The sequence below is a fragment of the Xiphophorus maculatus genome, chromosome 13 (assembly GCF_002775205.1).
Source record: "Xiphophorus maculatus strain JP 163 A chromosome 13, X_maculatus-5.0-male, whole genome shotgun sequence".
Classification (NCBI taxonomy): domain Eukaryota; kingdom Metazoa; phylum Chordata; class Actinopteri; order Cyprinodontiformes; family Poeciliidae; genus Xiphophorus; species Xiphophorus maculatus.
Window position 1 is genome coordinate 2478907 of NC_036455.1, and position 21944 is coordinate 2500850.

Sequence of the window (21944 nt, forward strand, 5' to 3'; positions counted from 1 at the left end):
GAGGATTTAACATCCAGGAGACACGATAGGTGGACAAGGCAGTGAAGGAGAGATAGGGTGGATTGAGAGGTATGAAGTCCAGAGGGGGGAACAAAAGAGATTTAGGGTGAGAGTTCAAGATTAAGAGACATAGACGTGGTGAACAAGAGAATAAAAGAGTGAAAAACAGGGAGGGAATGAGAGAATGAGACAGAGTTGTCCAGCACTCTATCACAGCAAACAAGAGTAATGTTAAGGCCTTAAGGGTCTTTCACACACTTGATGGATGGTATTGTGCGTGTCCAGGGATGTGCGTGTGTGTGTGTGTGTATTTAGTCCTGCATGTGTGTGTGGGTTTGAGGGATAGAGTGAGGAGGAGGGTCCAAATGTGAGCAACTGCTGCCTCAAGCGGCGGAAGGTGGTGATGCCTGCAGTGCTGTGCACAAATGCAAACCACAGAAAACACATTCAATGTATATTTTACATTTACTGAATGTTTATCAGTTCTTTAAGACTTTGCAGCAACTGCTTCCTCGTCATAATCTAAATATGCTTTCTGTGGTGACATAGCTGTCCGCATCATAAAATCCTCCCACACTCCAGGATAACATCAGCCTTAATTATATTCTGTAATCATCAAGTTAAACTCATTGAAAATAGAAAGAATTTATATGCAAATAGAAAGAAATTATGGGTTTGATTAAAGTGTGAAACAAGAAAAAGCATTTTTCATTTACAGAAAAATTTAATTGAAGTCCCCCGGGTCAAAACAGACTGAAATAACCACAACACTTAGCCTTAGTTTGACTTAATTCTCCAGGAAAATATCTTACAAATGTGTCTTTTTTAAATAGGTCTCTTTTTTTTTTGCTTTTCCACTTTGTTCATTAAGTATTTTTTCCTTTTTCCAGTTGATTCTGCTTGTCTCAAAGTACATTTCAGACTTCTGTATCCTGTCTTTGAGCTGCTACAGGAATTTGTAATTATTTTGTCTTCAAAACTCACATAACATATTAATCTTTAGACTAACGAGCATCAACACCCCCTACACACACACACCCACCCCCACACACACACCCCGTCACACATATAAGTCTTGTCCTGTTTGTAATTATCAATCCATTTGGGAATTTGAGGATTTTATCTGTTAAAGTTAAAGGGGTTGTTTTTCTGTTCAACAAAACCACATCAGAAAACATGGACACACAAAGCCATGACGACGCACTTACACAAACAATTCTTTGCCATCGTATGCTCTCGCACGCAGATGCACACAAACAGGCGCCACAAGAATCTTCAAGGAGAGGAAGCCACATTGTTTGAAGATAAGGAATTTTCTCCTCTTCCTCATCTTCTTCAGCGGCTTTTTTCCCTGGTTGCGTGCAAAGTCTTGAGCATTTTATGACAGATGAAGTTTTGAGAACTTAATGTTATGTGACAGATTTGTCAAAACTGAGACATTGCAAAACCTCATTAGTTACTTAAGATTTCAGCATGCTTTCATTGAATGCATGTGCAAAACCAGTGACACTTTCCCATTGCTCACACAGGGATCGTTCACCACATTCTTTAATTCTTCAGTCTATATTTTCAAACTTTAATCCAACTTGCGGTTTCACTGGTTTGCTTGCACTATATTCTAATGTAAATTTATACAATTTTTATTTTAAATTTATAAGGAATGTATTTCTATGTTATATTCCCTGAATTTTGAAACTAACAAATATCCCTATGAGTTTGTCCTCTATTCTATGTCTTCTTTTTGATCTACAAATTTCTCGTTGCATTCATCTTTTGAGTTTGGATCTTGTTGTTCATGCAATTACTACAAGCACACCCTCAAAGTAATGAGCTATACGCATTAGATGTTGAATCAGTAAATTGTACTTGCAAATAAAACAGTAGCTGCTCAGTTGTATTTTTTTTCAGTGAAGAATGGCTGTTTACTCTACAGTGACATCTGCTGTTTAGGAGAGAGAAGTGCAGTAAGACAAGTCATTTGTTTATCTGTAAATAAAGTCTTTGATTTCTTAGTTTATCGTGTTTGCCAATACTGCATGTTACGGCTTTAATTGTTCAGTTCATAGCCCGATTAGTTTATATGAATGGATCTGTAATATCATATTTTTTGTACCTTTTAATTAACTTGACAAGCTAAAGCCATCAAACGTCCATCAACAAAACAGTTGAGAGACTAAAGAGAAACAAAAGCATCGCTGCAAGCTGAAATAAGAAAAAAAGCAACAGTTAGGCTATGACTTAAAAAACAAACTGGAGACGCAAAGGTGGTCTTCTGCTTATCTGGGGTCAGGTTGTTGGGTCAATAGCCTAAGCAGAGAGGACCAGACTTCCCTCTCCCCAGCCACTTGGGCCAGAATCTCAAGGTGCTCCCAGGCCAGCCAAAAACATAGTCCTTTCAGCATGTCCTGGGTCTTCCTCTGGACCTCCTCCCATTGGAACGTGCCTGGAACAGCTCATCTGGAAGGTGTGGCGAGGCATCCTAACCAGATGCCCGAGCCACCTCAACTGACTCCTCTTGATGTGGAGAAACAGGGACTCTACTCTGAGCCCCTTCTGGATGACCAAGCTTCTCATCCTATCTCTAAGAGAGAGACCAGACACCCCGCGGAGAAAACTAATTTTGACCACTTATATCCACAATCTTGTTATTTCAGTCACAATCCAAAGATGGTGACCAAAGCTGAAGGTGAAAACATAGATCAGCTGGTGAATCAAGTGAATCACAGCGTTTTGATTCTGCTCTCTCTTCACCACGACAGACTGGTACAACGCCAGCATCACTCAGATGCTCCTATCAATCTCCCACTCCATTTTCCCCTATTTGTGAACAAAACTCCAAGATGCTCAGACACCTACACTTTGGGCAGTACCTCTTCCCCATACCAGTGAAGGTACTCCACCCTTTCCCACCTCAAGACAATAGCCTCAGATTTGGAGGAACTGATCTTCATCCTGGCTGCTTCCCACTGAGTTGCAAACTGCTCCAGCAGAGGCACATGAGCTTGTGAAACCAAAAGGACCACATTATCATGATTCTAAAACCACCTAAATGAATCCCCTCAACACCTTGGCTGCATGTAGAAATTCTGTCTATAAATGTTATGAAGTGAATTTGTGACAAAGAGCAACTCTCAGCGGAAACAAATATGACTTGTTGCTTACAATACAGACCAGTACCTGGTACCATATACTCCTGGACTACCCCAAATAGGGTTCCTCGAGGTACATGGCTAAACACCTTCTCCAAGTCTACAAAACACATGCAGACTGGCTGGGAGAACTCCCATGCGCTCAGGACCCTGCTGAGGGTGTAGACCACAACAAAAACCACACTCCTCTTTCTGAATCTGACTGTCCAAACCTGGACAGTCAGACCTAGGACAGTAGGTACCTACTTACCTACCTACGTACCTACCTACCTAGGTACCTAGAACCTACCTAGAACCTAGGTAGGTTCTACAACCTACATAGAAGGGGAGGTACTAGACTTTCCCTTCTAGAACCCAGGGAAGCTTACGAGTATGATCCACTGTAGTTGGAGCACACTCTGTGGTCCTCCTTTATGGATAGGAGAATCACCTCCCCAGTCTGACAATTCAGAGGAACTGCCCCTGATTTCCATGCAATATTGCAGAGTCATGTCAACCAACACTTCTTTAAGGAAGTCTGGGCAAATCTCACCCACCCTTGGGACCTAGCCACCGAGGAGCTTTTTAATCACTTTGGTGACTGCAACATCAGAGACTGTAGAGCCTTACCCACAGTCTTGTGGCTCGACTTCCTCGCCAGAAGATGTGCTGGTCAGACTGAGGAGATATTTGAAGGATTCTGCCCATCTAACCGTGACACAGAGCCGAGGTCAGCAGCATATCATCCCCACCATAAACAGTGTTGGTGTCTCAATTCCCTGTGAAATACTTTTCTACACTTCAAGCTTCAAACAATGCCTGCCAAAGCTTCTATTTGATTGTATGAAAAATAAATGTTGCATTCGAACTGTAGCCTGAAATGCTAAATTCTCTTTGTTGCCCAGTATCCACTCTATATGTCCAATTTGGATATATATTTCCTAGTTGAGATAAGCATTACACAGGAAGTGTGAAATATGCTGATCTCCTTGTGCAAAACAGCTTTTTTTGTATGGACAGGATGAAATGTTTGTTTCAGCAGCTTGGTAAAATAATTTTTATTCCAACCAGAGCAAGGGCAAGAAGTGATGCGCATAGCAACTGTGGTCCAAGAAGGATTAAGTTGCAGCCTTGGCATGAGGCCAGTGTGGGCACTCCTTGTTCAAAATCTCTAACGACCAATTCACACAGATGCTGCACATTCCATCGAAAAGGTACGACTGCTGCTACTACGTTCCCCAGGCAGCACCAAGGTTCCTGTATATGCAGGACTGATAAAAAAGAACGACCACAGTCTCTCTATGGAAGAAGTTTTGAAGAGGCTTCAAACACTTTGCAAATTCTTCCTTTGTCTTTTATAATGACAAGGGCATTCTTTGCCCTTCAGAAAATCATTTCAAAGATCTTGGAAAAACATTTATTTTTCACAGGTTTTTATTGTGATGCAGTTAGAAATGGTAGTTGACTCCAATCTTAATAAGATATTACATCTTTGATACAAATGTAAATATAAAGCAATTCATATATCAGGAGACACATATCTTTATTGATTTAGTTTTATGTTAAGTCAGTATAGAATCATTTACGTCATTTAGTTGACACTTAGGTTTTTTTCTACTTCATTCAGATGTTATTTTTCTTTTCATCTTTTCCCTGTCAGAGCTTAAGTTAACGATGGCTCCAAAACTCTAAGGCAATTTTATATAAAACGGGTAATTTCATCAAATATCACTTTCAAGCAATCCTTAGATTTGTGAGATGATTTAAAGCATTCACTTCACTGTAAATAAATTCTGTCAAACTGGATTTCCAGGAATTTGGGCAACTAAGGGATACTGCAACTTATTGCAGTGCTGAACACATGTTCATTCAGTCGGCTTTTCCCTTTAGACCCATAAAAATACACAGCACTCACCTAGTGAGCATTGTGTGACGCTGCAAGTTTTGAAAACCATTCACCATCTTTGCTTCATGTTTTTGTATAACAATGAAACACACACATATACAACAACTGTTTGTCCCAAGAATGGGATGAATCCGGAGGACAACCAAACAAACAAAAAATGGGAGAACAAAGCATTTTTATGAAGCTCGAATGCCGCTGAATTGATTATAACCCTTGGTAAACCAGAAATACAACATCAAGGTTTAAAAGCACATGCAGCCTCTTTATGTGTTTTGTGTCTGCATTCAATCATAACCTCAACAAATGGAGGTTCAGAAAACCATCTTTAAAACATTTTTTGGGTTTGTTAAGCCACTCAAGCAACTTTTCTTTCCCACTTGAGAAAAATGTAAGATTTTACAAAAATGAAAATAAATTATAAACAGCATAGCAATGTCCAGCCTTCATGTGATTTAGGGAGGAGGCCAGTTCATTGTCTTGGTGAACAATCGACTCAGAACAAAAACTAAATATCTTGTGTAGATGCTGGCCGGAGATACGTCAGAATGTACCATTATCACTATCCAGTGGGAAATGAGTCCAGTATTCACATGGACTGAAAAGCCATTCAGCAAGGAACAAGCAATTACCTATAGTTCATAGTTTCTACAAACATCCACAAGGTTGAATTGGCAAATATTTCTAATTCAAAAGTGGAGTTTATAGACTCAGACTATTAAATAGATTTTTGTTTTGAGTCTTTTAAATGAAAAGGAGCAGCCTCACCCAATCCTTTGCCCTGGTAATTGGGTAAAGGGTTTGATACTGAGGTCACAAAAACCTGGCATATTAACAAATGTGCACTCTTATCCGAGTCAATCCAAATTCAGTTTGTCACAAAGACAGTTGAGCATTTTGATTCAGTGACTTGGCATGTTTTAAAAACTCTTAAACTTCGTATAATGTTTTTACACCAGTTTATGCATGAAGATTTTTTTCCTCCAGATTATAAATTGTTAGCATAAAATAAATACTATTGAATAAGTAAACAAGATACTCCTAATCAAGAATAGTTTAACTTCAACATTTATTTAAATAACTTTGTTTGTATAAGCCTTGAGAAAACCGACTTTTTTGTTTTGCTTTGTTTTGAAACCAGACAGTATAGTCAAAAAGATAATTTCGTTCTTATAATCAAAAGCTGTACATGGGTCACAAGGTGCCTCAGCTAAGTTTCTACATGGCACAAGTGCTATTATAATTTAATGAGACTGAGTCCCCAAGCGAGAGACTGCCTCCACTCAGGTTGGCTCCTCGTGAGACTTCAGAAATAATTCGTTTTAATGAATCATCGTTGGTGAAATGACTACATGCACTCATCCAGGCTGCAAGGCCGAGATCTGACACACTGTTCCTCAAATGACTACTTCACTGGCGGAGTTATTTCAACACAAACTGAAGATATTGACAGAGCAGAAACAAAAGGGGTTCTTGAAGATTATGTGTGTTTGTGTCTTTAAAAAAGACGAAGCAAAACTGTGGAGAGATTTTTCACGCAATTCAGTGGCTTTAAAATTAAAAATACATTTCTCACCACTTACACAAAACATAGTTTAAGGCAAACTATAAGGTTTAGGTTGGCTTTTATTCCCTATACATCTTCTATAAGTAAACAAGTGCTTATTTTCTATTGGAATTACCTTTACATAATTGATTTTGCTGCTGTGTGACATCTTCAGTGTCCTTCAGCTGTACAGATTAAGGATTATGTACCCACTGTTGCAAAAACATATTCATTCATTTCAGGATTTTTTGGTCAGTAAGAGAGAGAGAAAAACATTCAATCAAATAACTGAGCTGGGCTCTAACTGGCTCTTTTCCTTCCTAGATTTGTCCTTTGGTCGACAACATCCCTTTCTGTTTCATTATTTATTTGATGTATGTGTTTGATAAACAAGTAAATGTCACCATTTGAAATGTCACGTTCTCAAGACAACGTGCTACTGGCTTACATCTGCTGAGGAGGTGATTGGTGACATGGAAACTAGGTGAGCACAATCACAGAATGCAGTGCAGCTCAGTGAGGCACTAACGAAGAAGCTGAGGGAAATGTCTAATTCACACAGAAGTGAATGAGCTGACGTGTAACGGGACACAAAAGGATCTTATAAAAGTGACACACTAAAATAGAAACCCTAAACTAGAGGCACAAAGAGCATAAAACAAGAATGAACTAAGAATCTGAAAACCAAGGTATATATACTGTATATAATAATGTAGTATAGAAATAATCACAACTTACGATGAGCTAAATACAAAACCAAAGTGAATAACAAAACTCAAACAGGTATGATTCATGACATAATCCACTACAAAGTTCCACCAGTGATGGAATCTCACTTATCATCTTTGGGAGGATTAGAAACAAGGTTTTCCTCAGGGAATAGAGGAGAATTGCAGGACAGAGTGAAATATTGAGGTCAGAGTCTGGACAATAACCATGAGTTCTTGTTTAAATACTGAATATTATTTGGCAGTCAAGCCAGGAAAAACCCTTTTCTATCCTACTATCGTAAATGCAAAAGTTGGCTAAACTCCACCGAGACATTAACTAGAAATGTTGGACAATAAATACATGGCGTGGAATAAATGAACCCATGGAAAACTACGCCCACTGCTAAGCATGGTGGAGGATATACCATGAGGTCGGCATGCTGAGACCCTGGTGCACTTCATTAAAAACGCTTTGAAATGTTGGAACATTTCAAAACAATGTCTATTGGAAAAACTGGATGTATTTAGTTTTTCAGCAGGATAATAATCCTCTACTATCCTTCAATACATTGTAAAGGGATATTTAGAGATTATTATTATACAGTGGGCCTACTAATAATTTTTGCATGTTCTTCAATATAAAACCATCATCTTTAAATTTCAGATTTTTTAATGAGTGTAAACAAATTAAAGGTCTAAAATCTTCAGTTTTTTTTAAAATTTTACAAGTAATCTTGAAAAATACATTTTATCACTAACAAACAACATACACATAGAAAGATATTTAAATATATGCTACATTGAAATGACTGTATAATTCATCTTAGTTGGAAAAAGCATTCAGATGTTATCCTGTCACTGTTTAAACAAAGATAGCCAAAAAAAACCCCCAAAACATCTGTGTTTTTAAAACAACAAATACATAAAACATAAACAATTTAGATGTGATAACTTAAAAAGTACACATTTTTCTCAGAGTTCCACTTTTCCTGCTTTTATTCCTCGGCCAATGCCATCATTTTCCCTCTCCGTCTCTCTTGCCCTTTAGTGTCAGTTCTCTGTTCTGGCATTTAGGAGACAAATGCTACTGTGTCACACCTTGTCACTCATACCTCACACACCCTCTCTCGCACACACCTACATTTGTGGGGCTTAAATGCTAGAGTGTCAGCAGGCCTGTCAAAGTGAGCGTCACTGTGTGGGCACCTCTTGGTCGGGCAGGACACACACGCTGACATGCACAGACATATGCAGACAGTGACAGAAATAACACAGAAGCACGCAGAGACACATGGCCAGACACAGCGAGAGAGGGAAATTAACAATATGCAAACAAGTAGCCCACCATGGGCTGTTGACACTTAGACAATGGAAACACAATTACTCCTGCTCTCAATCAAGCACACATACAAATACTAAACAGCATGAAGTGAGAAAAAGATTAAACCCCCCGTTTGTGTTTGGGACCAAAAGTATATGATGACAGAACTTGGCAGCAGATGAGGTTTGGTACCAGAGTGATGTATGGAAACCCTCCGCTATTACTTCACACTAGACAGTTTAAACCATCCTGCTTTGAGTAATAGCTGCCCTACTTGCTTCCACTTTCTCCAAGTTTATGCTCCTCGCTTTTTTTCTTTTCTGTTTCTTCAAAGAAACATTATGTTTTGTTCAGCTTTTCTACAGCCACCATATAATTTTTCACATGAGTTTACTAAAATTGACCGTATCCCTTTTTATCAGCTATAACATTCAAAAGCTTCCAAGGTAACTTATAACCCTTGGATTTTTCCACATTTTGTCATGTCACGACCGCAAACTTTGATGTATTTTATTGGGATGTTATACGATAGATCAACAAAAAATAGTGCATGACTGTGAAGCAAAAGAACCAGGATAGATGTTTTCTTTTATACTTCCTACAAAAAAAAAGTCTGAAAAGTTTGGCTCTCTTGTATTCAAGCCTTCTGAGTCAATACTAGAACCACAATTTACTGCAATTACAGCTATGCTTGTTGAGGTCTTTAACATCTTTGGCCATTTGATTTGATTTGTCATGTTGTGGGTCAATTCCATCTACACAAAAACGTAGATGGAATTGATTTGCTATCTGAAAATCTCAAAAATTGTCTGGTAGATTATCAGTAGGTTAAGTGGCCTGGCAACAGCAAAGTGTCTAATTATTGTAATACTGTGCAATGGAATGAGACTGAATTTCTGTAGTTTACAAATATGAGCTACGAAAAAAAAACATGTTCAAATCTCAGTCAGTCTAATTAGTCAACAAAAATTGGTCTTGTAACTTGTCAGCATAATTAATTTAACCTGACTACGAGCACAGCTGGAATGTCTTGGGGACAACTCACTTTGCATCTGGAACACTGAGAAACGCTCCCTTAAGGTCAGAGAAATGTAAAAGAAAAGGTTTATCAGTGTTTCACTAAAATTATTATGAAATGCAAACAAACCTTTTAACCAACTGCGGTCCCACCATGTTGATCAATTTTAGTTCCCACTCAGTCAGACATGACTGCTTTGGGGAACAGTTTCTTTAGAATCAGGTTCTATCTAATTCTCTTTAAGTATAAGACAGTGTCTAACCCTAAGCCTAAACTTAGTTAACACTTAATACACAACATGCCTCTAAACCTAGAAGTTCAGTACAACTGTGGGGGGAAAGGTGAGGAACAGGAGAATGTCCTCATTTTCCAAAAAAGGAAGCATGTTTTTATTTATATAACACCTTTTTTTATGAAAGTAGTTCTAGATTATCCTGGTTTCATTGTAAAGCATCTCTGAGTGTCTTAAAAGTACTTTATGTTTGGCATCATTTCATTAATTTTATTTCATTTCACAAATAAAAATCACAAAGTACCTCACAGATATGTTGGTTAATCGTGTTTTTTGAACCTTTATACCTAGCATACTAGTACTAACAGACACACAAACACACACAAAGGTAGAGTGTGACCAGTTGGCATATGCGACCTGACAGCTTTTAGTGACCAGGTAAGAGAGGGAATCCATGCAGCGAGGTGGAAGGAAATGCAGTTCTGACTTTGTAAAGAAAGTCAGCGAAAGGCATCTTAAACTGAGTTTAACATCACACACAACTTTCAAAACTACACACAATGAAAAAAAGTGCGAATGTGCATCTGTGCATCATAAATTGTGTTTGTGCATGGAGGAAGGGATGACCCTGCATTTAGAAGTAGGCAGCAGGTAAATTGAGGTCAGGTGAAGTCAACGGAAAAGCGAGACAAAAGTCCCACACAGACACACAGGTACACACACAGAAACGTCCACACAGACGTAAATCTATAATTATAAACTGCGGTTGGGTTAGTTCATTTGCTCAGCATATTTTAGAGTGGTTTAGTCAGAAGATCGTTCTTCATTTTTTGTGTGTGTTTGCGTTTTATTATTTTCCTTGTGTGTGCACTCAGTTTGTCAGAAAACAAAAAACAGGTTTTGTTTTAGCAGAAAAAAATATTTGGGACACTAGAATTTTTGTAATTATATCTGACAAACTGCAAACAGGGCTTCTTGTGGCTTTCTTTCAACAATAACTTTCTTCTCTCAACTTTCCACAGAAGCAAGATTTATGAGGTGTATGACTAATAGTTGGCCTGTGAAGAGACTCTCCTACCAGAGCTGTGGACTTCTGCAACTCCTCCAGAGTTACCATTGACCTTTGCTTCTGTTATTAATGCACTCCTTGCTTGCCTATCATTTTAGATGGCTGTCACTCCTTGGTAGTTGTGCAGTTGTACTGCTGTCCATTTTCAGATCATGAATTGGACATTACTCTCTGAGATGTCCGAAGCTTTTGTAACCTAACTGCTTTAAACTTCTCCAAACCGCTCTCTTTGACTTGTCTGTTCCCTGCTTTTCAAAATGCAGTTTGTTCTCTAATGTTGTCCAAGAAACCATATCAATGTAGATCAATGCATATTAATGCATGTGATAATGACCCATTCAACATCAAGATCTAAATACAAAAAGAACCTGTAATAGGATTGCAAAATTGATGTTCACACATGTTCTCCAGTTAGTCTGATTGAGTTTCTATTTGAAATTTGTGCCTAGTTGTGATCTGGATAATGTGTGCCAAACGTTTTGATATTAATTGTAAAAAACAATTGAAAACCATGGATCCTTGTTATGACACTCAACAATAATGATACTTTGTGGTCTGTCACATAAAATCATATTAAATACATTGAGGTTTATGGCTCCAAAGTGATAAAATAAAAATAAAATAAACACAAACGTTACTGAAGATTAGGTCTGTGTCTGCAGTTTTATTACCTCAACATTTTTATTAAAGACTGCAGTGCTGCTCTTTGCTTTTGTACTTTCTACACCTGTTTGTTTTAAAAACAATAAAAATGTAAATGTGCGCTCAAGTAAGGCAGAACTGGAAAAAACGTAACTCAAAGTTGTGGGAATCCAATAATGTCGGGACAATTAGTGAACTGCTCTACTGCAGAATGCGTCGGGTTTAAGGAGGTTTCCGGCTGTCCTGCACAAAATTATTGCCAACATGGATATTAAACCCATGTGTTTCTGTCACACACTTACTCTTTTAAGATATTTTTTCATGTTTTTTCACTAGTAAATGATCTCTTCACTGATAAGGAGGTGGTAATTAACCTGCATGTTGTACCTTCTCTTATAAATCACTGCATCATTTAACTGCATGTCATTGTTATGATCAATTCCAGGATATCTTGTCTCTGCAGCAGTGACTTGTTTTTATGCCTTCTCTCTATCTCTCCTACCTATAAATCAATAAAAGCCATCAATATGTGTGTTATAAATGATGCCATCTCAAACTATGGTAATAAATACACTCTTGGGTTCACCAATAATATCTATTTTCATTTGTCAGGTGTGGAAAAATAAACTTTTGACCCTCTGGTTATTTATTTATTTTTTTCACATTTGTTGTCACACTTTAAGCACCATGAAGAACTGCCTTAATACCGAGTCCTGCAGAAAGAAACATTCAAAGTTTGAAAGGGCAAAATAAAAAGTCATAAGAGCTCTGATAAACACCTGGAGGAAGAGATTGGATGGAGATGTTGTGCATCGACCGGCACTTGAGCTTCAGCACAACACATAAAAACTCAGCGGTGGCAATCGTGCAGCTGGGAAGAGAAGGAAGGGGAGTTGACAAGATAAAAGACCAAAACGATAGATACAGAGGAGGGTTCGCTGGGCAATCCAATGAAACAAAGATGGATCGGGGTTTTACAAGCAGGAGTAGGGATACAATGTCATAGAAAGAACACAGATGTGACCATAAACATAAGAAACAACAATTGTTATGGGACTGTCACTTTGGGGGTAAACCTGGTAACACAAACTGCTAGTGTGTGCAGAAGAAATCAAAATAAAAGTCAGCATCGGTCCCATTCAAACCCACACTGCCGACGTTCTAAGCCACTAAAAAGAAAAACTGAGCAACAAAAGAATCCATCAGCTGAAATGTGACCTACTGCTTACACAATTACAAAAAAATCTTTGACTTGTGGATGGCGTTTTTTCTTTCCCAGTCTCTCTTATCATCCGTAGTCTTGCCATGCTACAGCCTTGTCATCTGCTATACAGTGTACAAATATATAATTTAGATGGTGCTGGAGTTTATGGCTGTTCTTAAACTTTTTGCAGGGCTCTAAACTTTCGCCTTTGTTCAAAAAATGCTGAACGATTGTGAGGGAATCAAACAGAAAGTAGACTTTGTCTTTTAGTCTTTATATGCTCAGGGCAATCCCTTGCTCTTTACTTTAACACCTGTATTTATGATGTGAATGAGTGACTCTAACGCTAGCCCTAATAAATCTACACTTTCTTTCCTCTCAGCTGGCATCTGGTTTTCAAAAGGCAAACCAGAAGTTGGTGCCCTGTCAGGTAGGATACAAAAACACACACATGACACACACATGACCACGCCAAGGCATGTAAACAAGCACAAATACTTTTTAGGTTACTATAAAAACAACGAATCAGTGTGAGCAGATTTGATTTGCATAAATGTATTGTGCATGCTCACCTGTGCACACCACTAAATGCCTAGATTTTAAGTGAATGCCAAGAGCCTCATAAATTCATCGTTTGAGTTTTTAAACTGACGTAACTTTTTGGTGGCGGCGGTGTGTGTGTAAAACCATTTAGCTTCAGACCTGTAATTGCGGCACTGCTGGAAAAATAATTTCTCCATGCAGGTGCAATGAGGCAGAAACGAATCAGAGCAACAGTAATTACCAAAGGACACACACATATGTGTCCGTTACTTGCACATACCGATGCCTGTGTTTGACACGTGCTGATGCCCTGAGGGTCATTATGTGGGTTTTTATGGTCACATACGCAAAAAGTCCTGCTAAGGTGTGCAGGCTTGCAGCATTGCTAAAGCAGCATTTTGCTCATAAAGTCTATTTCCATTGTTGTGTTGTGATGAATGGGGCTCAGGTGAAGTCAATGAGATAGCACATCGCCATTATTCAATCCAACACACACACACGCGCACCCCTACAAGCATGGTCACACATACTGACATGCACAGAGTGCAGTTCATAACTCAAGACTTTTGCATGCGCACAAGTTGAGATACACACTCACATTTGTGCACAGAGTCAATGAGACCTCTGTGACCATAATTTACTGTAAAGATAAATGCCCAGTGTGCATTCTCCATGAAGCTCTGGGTTTGTGTTTTAATGTTTGTGTTACAAAATGTGAGAGGAACTTGCTGTGTTTCCCAGTCAAGGTTATGTCAGCATATCATTTATGTTAAAGTTTTGTTTTATTGAGAAATGCATTTCATTTACTTCGTTTGGCTTAGGTGTTAGTCTGGCTTCAGAACTTTTTTTGGATTAGATTAGATTTATTGTCATTGCATAGCAGTTTTAGCAGTGCAACAAGATCAATTAATTAACTTCCTGATTCCCTTAAAGATATAATAATGCTATGGTTTTATGTACACTTTTTGATAACATGTATTATACACTGTGCTGTTGCAGTATATGATTTATATAAAGACTTATTATAAATGAAATAAAAAGTCCTTATTATTTACAACTGAATAAATTGTTCTTATCTACCAATTTTTTATTCCAGTGGGAAATCAAATTAATTCTAATTATAATATGTTATATAATATTATATAATTATGTAGTTATAATTCCCAAATGCTAAAATTGTTCTTTTTAGTTATTTAGTTAAAACTTTTAAACTTAGTGCAATTCATTTAGTTTTGTTTATTTTTGGTGTTATATTTTTCAGTTAAATGACAAAGCAAATTAAATTTTTAAACCAGCACAGAAATATGGCTATTTTACGTTTATTTTGCAAATTAAGGTCAGACTTATTTATGATTTTAAAACAGGAAAATCTGCAAATGCATTTGTATTTGCATCCATTTGTGGAAACTTTACTTTGTGATTCTAAATAAATAAAAACTATTCAAATACATGAAAAGATAAGTGGTTTGTGTTTTTATGTTTCTGGCTTTGTTGAAAGAGGAAATTGTTTAAAATTTCCCCAAACTACAACATCCTGTCCTTAACCAAGCTGCTTGACACAAGGAGAGAGCGCCAAATGTTTCAACACAACATTACTTCCCACTTCTTTTGGAGCCCTATAAGTCAAACTTTGTGAACTGTAAAAAGGAAAGCAATAGATTAGATGGTGATTAGTTATCGTTTTTTGACCATACTGAAATACATAAATGCGCACAACACAAATACTTCAATTCAATTTGTTTCTTACTGAGGATACGTGGTTATTTTTTCATACACACTAAGATTGTTTAGTATTTTATTGATCCAGTGAGAAATCTTGTTCCTGGGCTTAATGGTGCTGTAGATCCAACTTAATTACAAAACTGCACTTAAATAAATCCATCACCCCCCGCAAATTTCACATCATAATAAAGATGCATATAACCCTCATGCCAGGTATAAATCTCTCTCCCACTGCTAAAATCCATTCAGGGGGATGCTTGCAGGACTTATCTTGTTGTTGGTTTTAATACAGCTATATTATAAGCATCCATTTGGGAAAACAGAGTTTAAGAACGAAAACAAGGTCGTCCTGCTTCACCCGGGCGCTCTGGAACACATGTAACTTGATTTTTTTTCTTTTTTTGCTGCTGTTGAACTCTTGCACTCCTACAGAGAATGATAGCACACTCTCCGATGCAGAGGTGAAGCGTAGTCGGATGGTCAGGGCCAAAGGTCCAGAAACAGAGGCTGTTAATCATGCTTCTGCTCTGGCATCTCTTCATTTTCCACCACTTATTAAGTCTCTCTGGCAGTTTATGCCTTTTTAGAGGATAAACTTTATTGCCTCTTTAGGGAAATACTTGTTCAAATGCAATAAAAAGGAGACACAATGAATTATACAGCAATTTAAACCAACTCATCACTCCCACTTGTGTATGAATCACTTGCTCTAGCCAATGCATGGCCTCAAACACACAAAGAAGAAATTAAACCTCCAAAGACTCAGGCTTTCAAAGAAAATCTAAAACATAATCTCTGCTAACCCTCCTTTTGAAAATTCCTGTGATATTTCAATAAACACGGCAGAAATTAAATTTCATATCTCAGAAAAGGGCTCAAATTTAAATAAATAAAATCACCTCTTTCTCAAACAACAGCCAAACTATTTAAGGTAGATCTTTGAAATTTAACATGTTATAGTTGGTGTCTAATTCATCAAATCAGAATGTATTTGTAAAAATATACATCTATCAATCTTGTTCTACAGATTCAGCAGCAATTACTGTTCAGATGGAAATGTCTGTCCTCATTCCTGCTACATGACATTTACCCACTGCCAAGAAAAGCCAAGACCCACTTCCACAAGTAAGTTATATTAAGGCCATAAATAAAGAGTTTCCTCAATATTGTCATCTGTGGTATTTTAATAACATGTAAAGAGACTGTTGCATATTAACTCTGGTCTTTGTCACCGTGTTTATCCCATAGTGACATCTAAAATATATGTTTTATGTAAAATATACTTTTACTCGTATTGTGGCCTAAAATTGAAACGGGAAATGTCTGACGGTCTGTGATTATCGTGTTTTAGGTTAGGAAGGAAACAAGTGCGGATATACCGTGCGTTAAAACAGAGTACCTGCATGAAAAGGAGAAAAAAACAAAAGAAAGCTGCAGGAGTAAGTCACGGGACACAGGTAGCTAAGCAGAAAAATTCAGCACTAAATAGTGGCTTAGATATTGATGGAGGGATGGGGAAAGTGACATAGGAGCCATATGAACTAATCAGAGAAAATGTGGTACAACTGTGGCAGGAAGAAAGCAGTGAACTTAAGAAACGGAGACTGAACTAAGAATCAAAAGGATCTATAGTCTAAGGGGCAATGACTAAAACAGATCAAAGAGAAATCAGTCTTAGTGCACAAACATCAAAACACAAGTATGAACTAACAAACACAAGGGAACAAACCTATATGGCCAAATCTTACTAACAATAATGAACAGAGAAAATCGCTGAATATGCCAAGAGCTATTGAACAGAAATGAACAACAAGGAAATGATTAAAACACAAACACCTGTGGATTGTGATAATTGTTTTAGTTTAAAACAGCCTGTTAATTTACTCCAAGTCGTTAATCATTTTGAGCAAACTTTTAATTCATGGCCTGCTTTTTCTAGAATTTGCTTAACTAAAATAAACATTTAAGAAATGAATCAGACATCAAATTCAAGTCACAGATGTTGGCCTGCAAAATGTTCTCAATCTACTTGAATTCTCTCATACAGAGAAGCCTGTTCAGTGACACACTGCTGCTTCCCAAGTGCCGGACCAATAGATTTAAGAACTCTTTCATCCCCCATGCCTTCAGACTGTACAATTCCTCATTGGGGGGGGGGGGTGACACAGGACAGAGGGTAGAAGGAGTAGTGACCCCTTGTATTTTTCTCCATACTTATCAGGTCAAACCACATAGTGCAATACGATATCACTGGTCAATCTATCTGCCAAATTCTTATAATTTTTTTTGTGTTGTATTTATATTTATTTATATTCTTATATTCTATATTCTTATTCCTTGTTTCTTGCGTAATTTAAGGTTTTTCTTGCATAATTTAAGGTTTTGGTTACTCACATTTAGTGTGTACCTTAGTATTTAATTTGTATTTTGTATTCTTTTGCACTTTTGCTTACTGTGTGTTATCTTTGTTTTTTGCCTGGGAGCTGCTGGTAACTTCAATTTCCTGAGGGAGTCTTCCCAAGGGATCAATAAAGTCTAAGTCTAAGTCTAAGTCTAAGTCTACAAGCTTGTGCCAAGATAAAGGTAACTGTGGTCATCAAGGGACTGTTGCTAATGCAACACATCAAGACAATCCAGACTGATGTTTTGCGATGGTGGATCAGCTTACCAAGTGCTACCAGAACAGGGACATCTCTGACTCTTAAAGAGCCGGTTGGATCTTCAGAGCTCATCTTCTACACTGTACCTCCAGAACCGCGCTACTGCATCTACTCTGCAATTGCCCCTGCTTGTATTTTATTTATACTATCACACCCACCACCTCTGACTGAACCTGACTTCCTTCTATGTAGCTTATTGTTAGCTTCAATAAAAACTGTACTGCTCTCTCCTAACTTGTAAGTCATGTTTGTCATGCATAAACATGATGAGTCGTTAAGAATTAACAATGATGGGTAAATTTAGCACTACGCTGCATTATAATAGGCAGCGAATTAGTAGTTACTTTGTCTTCCTTACCTATTTTCTTGTAAGTACACACTCTAGAACATTCCTGCATGTTTAAATTTAAAAAATGTCAGCTTGAAAGTTAGATGTTAGCACGTTAAAAGTTTTCCAAAAGCAAGTTAATCTATTTTCTGATGCACTAAACTTTGCTCTACAAAGCAAAGCAGGTCTTACGGCGGTAAGAATTGTGCCATCACTGTTAATCTGAAAATCAAGGCTTCGAGTCATCACTCGAATCTTTTGACAATTATGTTTGCCTTGTTACGTCTAGGAGTGCGTATGTTTTCAGTGGCTTTTGTTCCAGGAGGACCATTTCTGGAAAGCTCCACTTGCACTTGACAACATAGCAGACTCCCTCCTGATTACATCCACAACGGCCAGTTTAACATGTCACAGTTAACGTTGGTCTTCAGTAACAATTATGTTCCCTGATAGACCCCCTCATTATGCAATCATTGTTCACTCATGCGGAAACACAAGCACACTACACAGCAGCACCTGTGTGTGGTTTCTGGAAGCCTGCCGTTGTTCAGAAATCAGGGATGTGACGGACGACACAACAATGTGATTTTTCCTAACTGTGCTGCCTTAAAGGACGTTGATTTATTTTACTGCTTCCTTCTTTAGTCTAATGTCAACAAGCGGACAAAGTAAAAAAAGAAAGTTCTGGTGTTTTAACGTATAAATGATCCTGTTTTCCACTGGTCATAAACAAATGATTCAAAAAAATCTGCACATGGCAGATATGTGGAATTAATAATGTGTAGAAAACAAAGATTGGGCCAAAATGGAAAACTTGTGAAGAATTAATTACAACTAAAACCCCTACAAATTATTAAATATGCTCAGAGATAAACCTAAAAATACAAAAAGAAAATGACTGAGCATGATTTATGGTGGGATATTTTTCATATCAATAAAAAGCACTTTATACAATGAGATTTAATTGTAAAACGAGGCTTTAAAGCCAGTCATCAAACCATCTGCCACTTCAAACCCACCAGGTGACAAATCATTTTCAAAGAAGTTCAAAAAGAGTCTTTGGGACTGTTTCTGGGACATAATAAATGCGTTAATAAAGTTTTTGTTTTCAAAATTGTCATTAGGTGGAAGGACTACAATAGCAATTTTTTTTACCAAAGTTCCACTTTCCACACTTTGGCTTTCTTATTCTTTTTCTCTGTTATTTCAAGGAATCCTGAGTTCAGACCTTTTCTAGCCCAACTATCACTCTACCCTATTTCACATGTGTCTGTTTTCCCCTTTGACTGGCTCTTCTTGCCTGTCCATTCAAATCTGAAACCCATCAGTACCAAAAACACACACCTCACATCATTGGAGGGGGAAACAAATTATTCCAGGCCAACAGAAGTGTTTTGTTTGGTTCACCCTTGTTTGCTTTTTATTTCTCTCCTTTTTGTTCTCTTTGCCTCCCTCCACTCCTCTCACTCTCCAACAGATGGGTATTTTAATGAAATCAGTCTTGCCTGTTCCCATCTGTGTGAGAAATGAATTTCACCATTTTTTTAAATGAGGAGATTTAGAATGAGACGACCATGAAACCAGGAAACCCCTGCACCAAGTTTCTTTTTTTTTCCTCTCTGACCTACTAACTCTTGTATCCATAAGATTTCATTGGGTTTGTTTCTCTATAAGTTTGTCTGTCAAACCTATTGACTGTTTCTTTTAGCACAAAGACTGTATCTAAGCTATCTAAAATAATTTAATTAATAGTGTTTATAAAAAGTTATTATTATTATTATTAGGAAGAAAGCATGAAAACAGAACGTTTCCTAATTTTTCTCAAAATTGAAAAGTTTTATTTGAAGTTTTTTTTTAGCAACAAGTTGCATAACTGTTGAGTTGTATATATATTAGGCCTTGTTTATTTATAATTGGCTATATTAGAAATACTTCAATCTGTCACTTCTGTTCATAAAACACCTTTATGATTTGCTTGGACACACATATGAACTTATGTAACACGTTGGACCGTCCTTTGCAGCTACAACAGCTTTAGCTTTTCAAAAAATGCTTTCCAGTTCAGGAGTTGATTTATGTAAATTTTTGACCTTTTCTCCACCAGAGCATTGTTTTAGGTCAGACACCGATGTTGGGTGAGAAGGCCTGGCTCACAGTCTCTGTTCTAACTCATGACTGTAATGTTCTTCTGGGTTGATGTTAGGATTTCATGCAGATGACATTCACCCATGTCTTTATGTACCTTGCCTTGTGGATTAGTAAACAGATAGAGGCCATGCACAAATTGTTCCCACAGAGTTGGGAGTATGGAATTGTCCAAAATGTCTTGGTAATTTAAGCATTAAGAGGTTTTCTTTTTTTATTGACACTAAGGAGGGTAGCCCAGTATTACCCTCTGCATAAAACTTTACACTTGACACAATGCAAGTCAGGAAAGTCCTGTTAACTCCCAAACCCTGACTCATTCATTGGACTATCAGTCAGAGAGGCATTTATCCCTTCAGAGAACATTTCTCCTCTTCACTTAAGTGTGGTGACAGCATGCTTTACACCACTGACTCCAATGCTTTTTTATAAGGCTACTAATAGTTGACTTTGGAATACTAAGTAGCCAGAAAATTTCACAACTGAATGCATTGCTACTGTGATCAACCCATGCTTTGACAAATGTTTGTAGAAGCAGTCTGAATGCCAAGGCTCTGGCTTTTATGCTCCACCATTTTTTACACACTTTGGGGCCTTAGAAGTGGTCAAATTAATTTTAATGACTTTAAAGGTAGAATGAATAATTTTTGCAGTACTTATAGTTTTACAAACCAATCTTATAAGGAACCAACTGGCGAAAATGACTTTAAAATGTATAAAGAGACTTCCACTATAAACATGATCATCAATATTTTATCTCAAAATTGTCTGCTTGACAAGATAAGAACTAACCATTGCAAAATATGTTTCAGGCTGAATTACTTTGCTGTTTTTTATTTATTTTTTTAGTCTGGCGAGTTATTTCTATGCTCTGACGCTACAGTTTAAAGATATCTTGCAGCTTCATTCAATGAAGCAGGTTTATTCACAATTATAATCTGGCAGGCAACAGTTAAAAATCTCTGGGACAAACATTATGTGTGTAAGAGCCACACACCTATTCATAACTTTGCAGCAATAAAAAGTGGTAGAAAATCATTTGCATTTGACAAACACAGTGGTTTTGAAATTATTGATTGACATGCTAATGAAGCTGTAAGACTTCCTTTCTGCTACATGTCTGAGAAAAATATTGCTAGCTTCAGGGAAATCTTGCAAAAGTTGCAGGAAAAAAAATCTCAAAATGCAAAGCAGAATTTGGTGCAAAAGACGCTTTTTTCCCCTGCAGCATGTTTACTGTCAGATGTCTGGGAGAACTATCTTTAAGCTTGATTAAATATTTTCTGGTAGTAATTATTTTCCATCTAAACAGCATTACTTTCCCTCATTAAATCTGATGACAGAAAATACTTCAATCAAAACAGTCCCACTGGAATACATCAATTTTCCATATTCACTTGCTCCTTTTGGAGAGGAGTAAGCTGCACATGGTGATGAACAGGTCCATCACAGTCCATCACAAGGCCAACAGACAGACACTTCAGGCAAACAACCATACATATGTGAGTCACATCCAACTACAACTAAGAATTACAAATTAACCTCCATGACTTTGTAGGGTTGTGAGAAAACCAATGCATCCTTGTTGCTGACATTCAAACATCTTGCTAACATGCATCTATCAATGAACTGCATGAACTTAAAAATCAAACTAACTAAATAAGTTTAATCTATAAAGTTAAGAATTTCAAGTTTAATGGATTTGATGAAGCAGAGTGCTTAAGAATGTATGTCCTCAAAACAAGATAGGGAGCAGTAAAGGATATCTAATCT